Source organism: Saimiri boliviensis, chromosome 6 (genome assembly GCF_048565385.1).
Source record: "Saimiri boliviensis isolate mSaiBol1 chromosome 6, mSaiBol1.pri, whole genome shotgun sequence".
Taxonomy (NCBI): Eukaryota; Metazoa; Chordata; class Mammalia; order Primates; family Cebidae; genus Saimiri; species Saimiri boliviensis.
The window spans coordinates 58,588,496-58,601,662 of NC_133454.1; the positions used below are offsets into that span (position 1 = coordinate 58,588,496).

The 13,167-nt window shown below is 43.3% G+C and overlaps 1 pseudogene; it reads left to right on the forward strand.

Moving 5' to 3' along the window:
* The first annotated feature begins 1,864 nt into the window (after positions 1-1,864).
* On the forward strand, positions 1,865-1,956 carry LOC120364844 (small nucleolar RNA U13; annotated as a pseudogene).
* The last annotated feature ends 11,211 nt before the right edge of the window (positions 1,957-13,167 follow it).

Below are 13,167 nucleotides of genomic sequence, written 5' to 3' on the forward strand. Positions count from 1 at the left end.
AACTAATGCCATTCCCATGATCAAGTGAATTTGAGTTTACAGTTTCAGAAATAGACACGACCTAGAATAAATGTCTCTGTGTCTTTCTGTGTTTCTAGCTCTCTGTTATTTCCTATAACATCAGCTCAAAGAACACAAATGTCACTTCATAGACAAATTTTACAGAGGCTCTTCAACTTCTCCTTCCTAACATTAAGCACAGCTCAACACAAAACCAAGAGAAACTGGGCAAATTTTGTTACTGAGCAAATTTTACCCACTGCCCATTTTTCCATTTCCTGAGGCTCACTGGTATTTAAATGGGGTCAACTCTGATTATCTTTAGGCATATGAGTGTAGTGCCAATTTTCTGAACTTGTTTTCAGCACAATAGGGCATTCTCATTTCAAACAAAAAACCCCATCATGCTTTCTTCACCTGCTCAAAGATGCAGCCCCACCATCCCCATCTCCCTAAAAGCTTTCTGCAGCCCACTAAAAATATCCAATGTTAACAGATGCAAGCTATCAATACAGAGACTCAAGATCCCAGGGTGAGAAGTGGCCAGAGGCGAAGTCTTGATAAACAGCTCAAATTGGCTCTTACTCCACAGGTGACACCTAGTTTATCTGGGTAATTGTAAAGGGCATTTTACAGCAAATCAATTAAATGAAAATCTTTTAAACCCTTTTTAAATGGGGAGAGGAAGGGGAGGGTGGAGAGGGCCAACCTTTGTAAGCTAACAGGTGATTTTAATTGGAACCAGCAGCGTTATACCATGTTTTTGACCCATTTGGTAAAGGCAGAAAAAGAAATCAATAAATTTCCATCAGCATTTGCCCTCCTGGAGTCGCATAAGTAGAATGGAGACACGAACCCCAGTTAATGGCTTCATCAAGCACCTCACTGATTCTCTAACAGAATTAAATAGGTTGCAGGTCTCTCCCCGTTGTCCTCTGCATTGAGATTCAAAATGCCCCAGTCTGCTGGGTGCTCCTAGATGACACATGAGGTACCATCCTCCGCATCACAAGCACAGCTCACCACCCAGGCCCAACCATGACAGACCTCCTGAAGCAGTCCTGTCTCACAGACGGGAATCCACGCACTGACCGTTTATTAAAAGCAAAACACAGGAGCTCCAAGTTTTAGTCCTGGAAATAGATCCATGGAGAATCCACAGGGCCTAACAGTTGGGCAGCTTGACTTCAGTCACATATTAGTTGTGTAACCTTGGGTAAATGACTTAACCTTTCTAATCTGCCATTCCCTCATCTTTATACGGGGGAATAATGATGCCAACCGTCACTGGCTTGTTTTGAGATTAAATGTTGTTGTGTGTCAATATCCTTAAAGGTACATGCAAAGATTTGAATAGACAGTTTACAGCAGAAGAAAAAAATTAAAATGGCATCCAACACACAAGAAGATATACTATCTCACTCATAATAAGAGCAATGAAAAATAAAACCACACTGAGATGCTACTTTTCATCCGTCACTGGCAAAAATCCCATGGTTTGAGAGTATATCCTATTGATAAAGAGATGGGAAAGCAGACACTTATTCATTGTTGAGGACTCAAAACAGGACCACCTTATTAGAATGCAATTTGTAAATATCTCAAAAAATGATATGTGCATTTACCCATTGAGCCAGAAATCTAGGAATCTATCCCAGGATACAGGAGCAAAAATTCAAAATGACTTATACACATGGTAAATCTCATAGTATAAGTTATCATAACTTATACCGTAAGTTTATATCTCATAAATCATGTGGTAGCATTATTTATAATTGCAAATGTATGGAAATAATTCAAATATCTATTAATAACTAGTTGAATAAAGTATGGTTACATGGATGCAATAAAATACTCTGAAGCAATCCTTTTGTAGTTCATGAGCATGATGATTGGATGTTCATATGCTTGTGTGAAATGTGCCACCCTTGACATTGGCACATTATCCATCTGACCTGTAAAAAAAAAAAAACACAAAAAACTCTGAAACTATAAAAAGTAATGAGATAGACTGGGGGAGGTAGCTTACCATCTGTAATCCCATCACTTTGGGAGGCAGAGGTGGGCGGATCACAAGGTCAGGAGTTCAAGACCAGCCTGGCCAACAATGGTGAAGCCCCATCTCTACTAAAACGACAAAAATTAACTGGGCATGGTGGCGTGTGCCTGTAATCCCAGCGACTCAGGAGGCTGAGGCAAAAGAATTGCTTGAACCAGGACCCGGGAGGTGGAGATTGTAGTAAGCCAAGATCATGCCACTGTATTTCAGCCTGGGCTACAGAGCAAGACTCTGTCTCAAAAAATAAAAATAAAAAAGATAATGAGATAGAGCTGTATATGCTGATGGGGAGTGGTATCCAGGATATATTAAGTGAAAAAAAGATATGGAATATATACAGGGTGAGACAGAGAGAATGACATCATTTGTGTAAAAAACAGAAAACAAGTATAAATATGTATTTGCTTATATTCTCAAAAAGAAACATTGAAAAAAATTTAAAACTAATAAAAGTTGAGAAGGATAGGCAGGAACATAGAAGCAAGATTTCTTTCTTTCTTTCTTTTTTTTTTTTTGAGACAGAGTCTCACTCTGTCACACAGGCTGAAGTGTAGTGGCGCAATCTTGGCTCACTGCAACCTCCGCCTCCTAGCTTCGAGCAATTCTCATGCCTCAGCCTCCTGAGTAGGTAGAATTACAGGCACAAGCCACCACACACAGCTAATTTTTGTATTTTTAGTAGAGACGGGGTTTCACCATGTTGGCCAGGCTGGTCTTAATCGCCTGACCTCATGATCCACCTGCATCAGCCTCCCAAAGTACTGGAATTACAGGTGTGCGCCACCACACCTGGCCAAGATTTCTTTAAATATATTTTATACAAATTTGATTTTGGAAACATAGAAATGATTTCTATGTTCAAAATTGTATTATATTTAAAAAATAATCCCTAAACATTAATGAAAAAAATTAACTACGAATTAATTGGATACGTAAACCCTCAGGGAAAATAGTTTTTTTTTTTTTTTTTTTTTTTTTTTTTTTTTTTTTGAGACGGAGTTTCGCTCTTGTTACCCAGGCTGGAGTGCAATGGCACGATCTCGGCTCACCGCAACCTCCGCCTCCTGGGCTCAGGCAATTCTCCTGCCTCAGCCTCCTGAGTAGCTGGGACTACAGGCATGCGCCACCATGCCCAGCTAATTTTTTGTATTTTTAGTAGAGACGGGGTTTCACCATGTTGACCAGGATGGTCTCGATCTCTCGACCTCGTGATCCACCCGCCTCGGCCTCCCAAAGTGCTGGGATTACAGGCTTGAGCCACTGCGCCCGGCCGAAAATAGTTATTTCAACCAACTTTAGATCACGGTAATAGAGAAATATATGCTTAATACAAATGGGGCAAGGTGTGGTGACTTGTGCCTGTGTTCCCAGGCTTTTTTCAGGCTGAGGCAAGAGGATCACTCGCTTGAGGCCAGGAGTTCAAGACCAGCCTGGGCAACATAGCAAGACCACAGTCTCTATAAAATAATAATAATAATAATAATAAATTAGCCAGTCAGGGAGGCTGAAGTGGGAAGATCACTTGAGCCCAAGAGTTTGAGGCTGCAGTAAACTGTGATTGCACCACTGCACTCCAGCGTGGCCTACAGAATGAGACCCTCACACACACACACACACACACACACACACACACACACACACAAAGTTAGACTTTGATAGTTTAATTGTAGTCATAACATTTGTTTCATTACTTTAAAACTATGTTATATATTGAAAGACTAATGTAATAAACAGTAGTAACGTTAGGAACCAAGATTTTCAACGTAAGAATAAAGACATAAAGGATAAATTTTAAAATGTTAAGATCATGGCAAATAAAAAGAGTTGATGTAGTAAATCTTAACTTCTGGTTTTTGTTTTTTGGAAAGAGGCGCTCCACCTGGGAAGGGTGCCTGACCAAGAGGTCCAGAACGCCCTGAGTTTATTCCTTTGGCTTGGGGCTCTCTTAGACTGTCTTAGCTACAAGCAACAGAAATAGGCTCTCACTGACTTGAGGGAAAAAAATGACTTGTTAGAAAAATCAACTTGTTAGGCACCTCGCCGGAGAATCAAAGGAAGTGCCAAACCATCACCCCCGGGGGCCGGCCCTGCAAGCTATTTTAGTCATATATTGCAACATCAGAAAACAAACCACCACAGATCACCTGAGGTCAGGAGTTCAAGACCAGCCTGGCCAACGTGGCAAAACCCCATCTCTACTGAAAATACAAAAAATTAGTTGGGCATGGTGGCAGGCACCTGTAATCTCAGCCACTCACGAGGCTGAGGCAGGAGAATTGATTGAACCTGGGAGGAGGAGGTTGCAGTTAGCTGAGATTGTGCCATTGTACTCCAGCCTGGGCAACAAGAGTGAAACTCCATCTCAAAAAAAAGGCTTTTTGAGTCATAGGTTTTTTTTAAATCATTATGTCAAAGAGCTATTTGCACTCCATGTTCATTGCAACATTATTTCACAATAGTCAAGATATAAAATCAACCTAAGTCTTCATCAGGAATGAATGAATAAAGAAAATGTGGTACATATACACAATGGAGTACTATTCAGTCATTTAAAAATAGAAAATTCTGCCATTTGCAACAACATGAATAAACCTGGACGACAATAAGCTGAGTGAGGCTGGATGCAGTGGCTCCTGTCTGTAATCCTAGCACTTGAGAGGCCGAGGTGGGCGAGTTGCCTGAGCTCAGGACTTTGAGATGGTGACACCTCCATCTCTACTAAAATACAAAAAATTAGCTGGGTGTGGCAGGTGCCTGTAGTCCCAGCTACTCGGGGGCTGAGGCAGGAGAATTGCTTGAACCCGGGAGGTGGAGGTTGCAGTGAGCTGAGATCACACCATTGCACTCCAGCTTGGGTGACAGAGCAAGACTCTGAAGCTAAGTGAAATCGGTGCAGAAAAATGAAACCCTCATATTTTTATTTATGTATGGAATCTAAAACAATCAAACTCAGAGCAGACAGTAGAATGGTGGTTGGCGGTGGGAGGAATGTGGAGATATTGGTTAAAGGGTACAAAGTTGCAATTAAACAGGAGGGATAAATAACTATTTAAGGTAATGCATATATTAATTATCTTGATTCAATCATTCCACACTGTATCCATAGATCATAATATCACTGTGTACTCCATAATTATATAAGATTATAATATGTCAAAATTAATAATAATTAAAGAAAAAACAAGCTCAGGTAGGATGATTTTCCTTCCTTGCTTCTCTTTAATGCAGCTGAAAAATGCTGGAACTTTGGGGTTTGGGGAAGCTGGTAGTTAGCCAAAATCTCAAAGGGAACAAGAGTCCTAAGTAAAGAAAAAGAAAATGTATAAAATAATTTAAATAGCAAGATTTCAGATGTGTGCTAGCTAGGCTGTGATGGTAGGCATGATGAATTTTTTTTTTTTTTTTTTTTTTTTGAGACCGGGTCTGTCTCTGTTGCCCAGGCTGGAGTGTAGTGGCATGATTTGCACTGCAACCTCTGCTTCTCAGGCTCAACTGATTCTCCTGCCTCAGCTTCGTAAGAAGCTGGGATTACAGGTGCCTGCCACCATGCCCAGCTAATTTCTGCATTTTTAGTAGAGAAGGGGTTTCACCATGTTTGCCAGACTGCTCTCAAACTCCTGACCTCAGGTGATCCACTCACCTCGGCTTCCCAAAGTGCTGGGATTATAGGCGTGAGCCAACGCACCCAGCCAGTCCTCACCTCTTAATAATCCTCACCTCTTACAGGCTGAGGGTAATTTTGTTCCTCTTGCAGATCCAAAAGCATATCAATACCTTGTCACAATACACAAGTCTATAGAACGTGGTCTGTTCTGGGAACTTCCCATTTACACATTCCAATTGGTTAAATTCTGTCCAAGTGTGGTGGCTCACACCTGTAATCCCAGCACTTTGGGAGGCCGAGGCTAGCATATCACTTGAGATCAGGAGTTCAAGACCAGCCTGGGCAACATGGCAAAACCCTATCTCTACTAAAAATACAAAAAAGTAGCCAGGCGTGGTGGTGCATGTCTGTAATCCCAGCTGCTCAGGAGGCTGAGGCACGAGAATCACTTGAACCTGGGAGATGGAGGCTGCAATGAGTCGTATTGCCCCACTGCACTCCAGCTTGGGCAACAGAGTGAGACTCTGTCTCAGAACAACAAACAAACATACAAATTCCAATAGGGTAAGTTCTATATGGGAAGACAGTACTGCATGGTGCTTAATATTATGGATTGAAGGGTCAGACAGAATAGTCTCCTCATTTGTTAAACGGAAATACAATGTAGTCTACCTCATAGGATTATGGTGAGGATTAAATGAAAGAAAGCATGTAGAGTATTTCATATAGTTGGCAAATAGGAGTGTTTTATAAATGCTTGTTATTAAAAAGAAACTAAGAATTTTTTTTTTGCACAAGTTCACCTTTGTACCCTCAGAATCTATTGTGTTGCCTAGCACCTATTAGAGGTTCAATCAATGTTCACCAGGCCAGGCATGGTGGCTCATGCCGGTAATCCCAGCACTTTAGGAGGCCAACGTGGGCAGATCACTTGAAGTCAGGAGTTTGAAACCAGCCTGGCCAACATGGTAAAGCCCTATCTCTCCTAAAAATACAAAATAAATAAATAATTGGCCAGGTGTGGTGGTGCACACCTGTAATCCTAGCTTTACTGGAGGCTGAGGCAGGAGAATTGCTTGAAACTGGGAGAGAGAAGTTGCAGTGAGTAGAGATAGTGCCCCTGCACTCCAGCCTGGGTGACAGAGTGAGACTCTGTCTCAAAAAAAAAAAAAAAAGAAGGAAAGAAAGAAAATTCACCAAATGAGTCACTGTATCTGGAGGTCAGGAAGCATAAGGACACCCAGGACATTCAGCAATGAAGTCATTTGCCCAAGGTCATGCCACATGACGACTTCGAAGGAGAGCTTATAAATCTGTACAGCGTGGGTGCCCTGTAAGTCTCTTGTGTCCTAAGTGTTTAGATCATACCTGACTGAGCATAAGTCTTAGGGAAAAAGATTCAAAGTTCCAAGTCTGATTCTATTCCAGCCAGAGCTGAGTGAATGTCTGTCTCTCCTTTTCCCTGGGCCTGTCACAATCTCAACAAATAGGCTTTTAAATTAAGTAGTGATTTGGAATGTAAGTGAGTGCATTTAAGATGATAAGAGACGGAGAGATCCTAATGGCTGAAATATTTGTCATATCACAAGTAAACGGAGTGTTTCGGGGAGTCACTAATATAACTAATTTTTACCAAGTCCTCCTCTGCTCTGTGTGGGAAAATGAGGTCAGTGCAGGTTGAGCCAGCCCGGAGTGAGCAGCTGCCGGGGGACTGAAGAGAATACTGATGGATGGCTGAGGCGCCCGGACAGTTCGCCTCAGGAAACCAGAGCCCACTTGTTCAAATTAAGCTACGGATGCCCAACAATAGGTGGCAGGCTGCCGTGGATGACAAGGTGGGGAAATGAATGCACAGCCCAGCCTGCCTGCCCGGGAGAGTGTAGCTGTGCTGCTGGTTTGGGCTTGGCCCTATGCTGGGGGGTGTCTGAAAAGAAGCTGGAAGTCATCTAACGCAACTTCCTCCTCCTCACTCCCTGCCACCCAATTCTTGAATCTCCTCTACAGCAAACCCAAATCACTTTAGTCAGACCTCTTCTTGGTGGCTCCCAGAGCCTTCGATCTCCCTCCCTCCTGGGCAGCCCCCTTCCCTTGCAGCCAGGAGCACAAGGGAAGTTTGCAGTGAACTGACAGCTATGGGGTATGTGAATATTTGGCACTAACTGTCCAAAATGAATAGCACCCTCAGTTAGGCTTGGTGTCTGGAGTGTTTAGGCTTATCGCCAAAACCCAAGTTCCAGTCTTATTTGTTTATTTGTATTTGAGAAGGAGTCTCACTCTGTCGCCCAGCCTAGAGTGCAGTGGTGTGATCTCGGCTCACTGCCAACCTCTACCTCGCAACCAAGTTCCAGTCTTGACCCCGATACCAAGTTTGCTGTGCTGCCTTTGGGTAGAAACAATACATTGCTGAGGTGCTTTCTTGGTTTATAAAAATGGGAACAACAAGCCGGGTGCACGGTGGCTTATACCTGTAATCCTAGCACTTTGGGAGGCCAAGGCGGGCAGATAATGAGGTCAAGAGATCAAGACCATCCTGGCCAACATGGTGAAACACCATCTCTACTAAAAATACAAAAATTAACTGGATGTGGTGGTGCACGCCTATAGTCCCAGCTACTCAGGAGGCTGAGGCAGGAGAATCACTTGAATCTGGGAGGTGGAGGTTGCAGTGAGCTGAGATCGCGCCTCTGCACTCCGGCCTGGCAACAGAGCAAGACTCCATCTCAAAGAAAAAAAAAAAGTTGGGGGGATGGGGAATGACATTTGCGCCATGGCTTTTTATGATGGCAAGTGTTGGTGGAAAGAGAGAAATGGTCATTTCACCTGAACCTCACATTAATTTGTGGTCACAAGTTTAGATTTTGACCTTATCTTAAAATAAATACACATTCAGGCCAAGCACAGTGGCTCACACCTGTAATCCCAGCACTTTGGGAGGCCAAGACAAGTTCAAGACCAGCCTGGCCGAACATGGCAAAACACCATGTCTACTAAAAACACAAAAAATTAGCCAGGCGAAGTGACGAGCTCTAATAATCTCAGTTACTCCAGAGGCTAAGACATGTGAATCTCTTGAACCCAGGAGGCTGAGGTTGTAGTGAGCTGAGATTTTGCCATTGCACTCCAGCCTGTGTGACAGAGTTAGACTCTGTCTCAAACACACATACCTGTGTGCACATGCGCGCACTCACACACACTCAGCCAAAGAGAAATACTGATAAGATTAAAAGGAGATGTTCAGCTGGGAGTAGTGGCTCATGCCTGCAATCCCAGCACTTTGGGAGGCCGAGACCAGTGGCTTGCTTGGGCCCGGGAGTTCCAGGCCAACCTACGCCACATGGCAAAACCCCAACTCAATTTAAAAAAAAAAAAGAGAGAGAGAGAGATGTTCATCATTGGAAACGTATGAGTCATTTTTGGACCACCCCTTCTGCAGTACACACTAAAGGGATTTTAAAAATACAGTTTTGTCTAGGACTAGTGGATAGCTTTGCATTTTTTAGGTTTGTTTGTTTGTTTGTTTGTTGTTGTTTGTTTGTTTGTTTTTTGAGACGGAGTTTCGCTCTTGTTACCCAGGCTGGAGTGCAATGGCGCGATCTTGGTTCACCGCAACCTCCGCCTCCTGGGTTCAGGCAATTCTCCTGCCTCAGCCTCCTGAGTAGCTGGGATTACAGGCACGTGCCACCATGCCCAGCTAATTTTTGTATTTTTAGTAGAGACGGGGTTTCACTATGTTGACCAGAACGGTCTCGATCTCTTGACCTCGTGATCCACCCGCCTCAGCCTCCCAAAGTGCTGGGATTACAGACTTGAGCCACCGCGCCCGGCTCGGTTAGTTTGTTTTAAGACAGGGTCTGACTCTGTTACCCAGGTTGAAGTGCAGTGGTGCAATCACAGCTCACTGTAGCCTTGACCTTGTGCGCTCAAGCTATCCTCTCGCCTCAGCCTCCTGAGTAGCTGGGACTACAGGCACATGCCACCACGTTTGGCTAATTTTTGAAATTTTTTGTAGAGATGGGCCCCCACTATGTTGTTCAGGCTACTCTTGAACTGCTGGGTTCAAGTGATTCTCCTGCCAGGGCCTCTCGAAATGCTGGGATTACAGGCAGGAGACACCACACTTGCCCAGCATTGCATTTTTGTTTACTTTTTTTTTGTTTTTGTAGAGATCGGATACAGTTTTCTGCCCAGGCTGGCCTCCAACTCCTGACTTCTTTAAGCTATCCTCCTGCCTCTGCCTCCTAAAGAGCTGGGATTCCAGGCATGAGCCACCATAGCCGGCCAGCATTGTATTTTTCAAAAACATTCACTTGGCCGGTGCAATGGCTCATGCCTGTAATCTCAGGACTTTGGGAGGCCGAGGCGGGTAGATCACCTGAAGTTGGGAGTTCAAGACCAGCCTCACCAACATGGAGAAACCCCATCTCTACTAAAAATACGAAAAATAAGCCAGGCGTGGTGGTGCATGCCTATAATCCCAGTTACTTGGGAGGCTGAGGTAGGAGAATCGCTTGAACCTGGGAGGTAGAGTTTGCAGTGAGCCGAGATGGCACCATTGCACTCCAGCCTGGACAACAAGAGTGAAACTTCATCTGAAAAAAAAAAAAGAACAACAACAACAACAACAACAACAAAAAAACCGTTTCACTCTTCAGAGAAATGTAAGAAAAAAAAAAAGAAAAAGAAATAAGTAAATAAAATAAAAGCATTCACTCGTTAAAGTTTTAAATGTATCACAATTTTTTATATTCTTGGTTTGACATTTCTTAATATCTTAAGAGCCTAAAAAAATGTAAATATTCCAGGTTTATCTCTAAGAGGTTCTGTCTTTGCCTCCTTGTAAGAGTATTGTTGCAATCAAATAAGATAAGAAATGTAAAATCAGGCCAGGCGTGGTGGCTCACGCCTGCAATTCCAGCACTTTGGGAGGCCGAGGCAGGTGGATCACCTGATGTCAGGAGTTCCAGACCAGTCTGGCCAACATGGTGAAACCCCATCTCTGCTAAAAATAATACAAAAATTAGCCAGAAGTGATGGTGTGCGCCTGTAGTCCCAGCTACTTGGGAGGCTCAGGCAGGAGAATTGCTTGAACCTGGGAGGCAGAAGTTGCAGTGAGCCAAGATTGAGCCAGTGTACTCCAGCCTGGGCAAAAGAGTGAGACTCTGTCTCAAATATACACACACACACACACACACACACACACACACATTTATAAACAGTTTGTCATAAAAAGGTTCCATATATTTATAAGGTATTTAAAATAGTCAAATTCATAGAAACTAAAAGTAGCATGGTAATTGCCAGGGACTTGGGGGTGGGGAAACTGAGAATGTATTTGATGGGTATAGAGTTACCATTCTGCAAGATGAAAAAGACTGAAGATGAGTTACATAATGATGTAAATATACTTAACACTACTGAACTGTACACTTACAAGTGATTAAGATGGTAAATTGTATGTTATGTGTGTTCTACCACAATTAACTTTTTTTTTTTTTTTTTTTGAGACAGAGTTTCGCTCTTGTTACCCAGGCTGGAGTGCAATGGCGCGATCTTGGCTCACCGCAACCTCCAGCTCCTGGGTTCAGGCAATTCTCCTGCCTCAGCCTCCTGAGTAGCTGGGATTACAGACACGCGCCACCATGCCCAGCTAATTTTTTGTATTTTTAGTAGAGACGGGGTTTCACCATGTTGACCAGGATGATCTCGATCTCTTGACCTCGTGATCCACCCGCCTCGACCTCCCAAAGTGCTGGAATTACAGGCTTGAGCCACTGCACTCGGCTCACAATTAACTTTTATTAATCTTAAAATTTTTTAAAGTTTTCTGTAAATATTAGTTGCTGCTGCTGTTTGTTATTAATATTACTAACAGTAATTATACTGTCTTTCTTTTTCCCAAAGGTTGTGTTGCATACCCAGTATGTGTCAGGTGCTGTGTAGACTCGAGAGAGCTTTTTAACTTAGACGGTGAATAAACAGACTATGATGGCCAGGCACAATGGCTCACACCTGTAACCACAGCACTTTGGGAGGCCAAGATGGGAGGATTGCTTAAGGCCAGAAGTTTGAGACCAGCCTAGACAATGAGGTAAGAACATGTCTCTACAAAAAATTAAAAACTTAGCCAAGTGTAGTGGCACACACCTGTAGTCCCAACTACTTGGGAGGCTGAGGCAAGAGGATTCTTTGAGCCTAGGAATTTGCCGCTACAGTGCACTATGATCAATGGCGCCACTGTACTTCTGCCTGGATGACAGAGCAAGCCCTTGTCTCTTTGAAAAAAAAAAAGAAAGAAAGAAAGAAAGAAAAGAAAAGAAGGTTGGGCACAGTAGCTCACTCTACAAAACATACAAAATCCAGCCTAGGTGTGGTGGCTCACACCCATAATCCCAGCACTTTGGGAGGCTGAGGTGGGTGGATTACCTGAGGTTAGGAGTTTGAGACCGGCCCGGCCAACATGATGAAACCCCATCTCTACTAATAATACAAAAATATTAGACAGGAGTGACGGCACCAGGAGACGGAGTCTCGCTCTGTCACCCAGGCTGGAGTACAATGGCGTGGTCACGGTTCACTGCAACCTCCGCCTCCTGGGTTCAAGTGATTCTCCTGCCTTAGCTTACCAAGTAGCTGAGATTACAGGCACCTGCCACCACATCTGGCTAATTTTTGTATTTTTAGTAGAGGAGGTTTCACCATGTTGGCCAGGCTGGTCTCAAACTCCCGCCCTCATGATCTGCCTGCCTCAACCTCCCAAAGTACTGGGATTACAGGCGTGAGCCACTGCACCTGGCCTAAAATCCTAAGTATAAGTCAAATTGGTTATTTTTGTGGAAATTCAGTTGATTTTTAAGAATTACGTAAAAAAGCAAAGATCTAGAAGAACTAAAGCAATCTTGAAAAAGCAAAACAGCTGGGTGCAGTGGCTCACACCTATAATCCCAGCCCTTTCGGAGGCCAAAGCAGGCAGATTATTTGAGGTCAGTAGTTCAAGACCAGCTTGGCCAACATGGTGAAACCCTGTCTATACTAAAAATACAAAAATAGCTGGGCATGGTGGTGGGCACCTATAATTCCAGCTACTTGGGAGGCCGAGGCAGGAAAATTGCTTAAACCTGGGACACAGAGATTGCAGTGAGCCAAGATTGCACCACCACACTCCAGCCTGGGTAACAGAGCAAGGCTCCATCTCAAAAACAAAAAAATTCAAAGGTAGAGAACTCATTACCTGACTTTGAGACTTGCTATACAGCTTAATGATGAAGCTTAATTAAACACAAATGTTACCAAATCTAACTGTTCTAGTTATTCATTATTGTGTAACAAACTACCCTAAAATAGTGGCTTAAAAACAATAACGTGGACAGGCAGAATGGTTCATGCCTGTAATCCTAGCACTGAGGAGGTGAAGTTGGGAGGATTGCTTAAGGCAAGGAGCTCAAGACCAGCCTAGGCAATATAGCAAGACCCAGTCTCTGCAAAATACAAACTAACAAAAAAATTA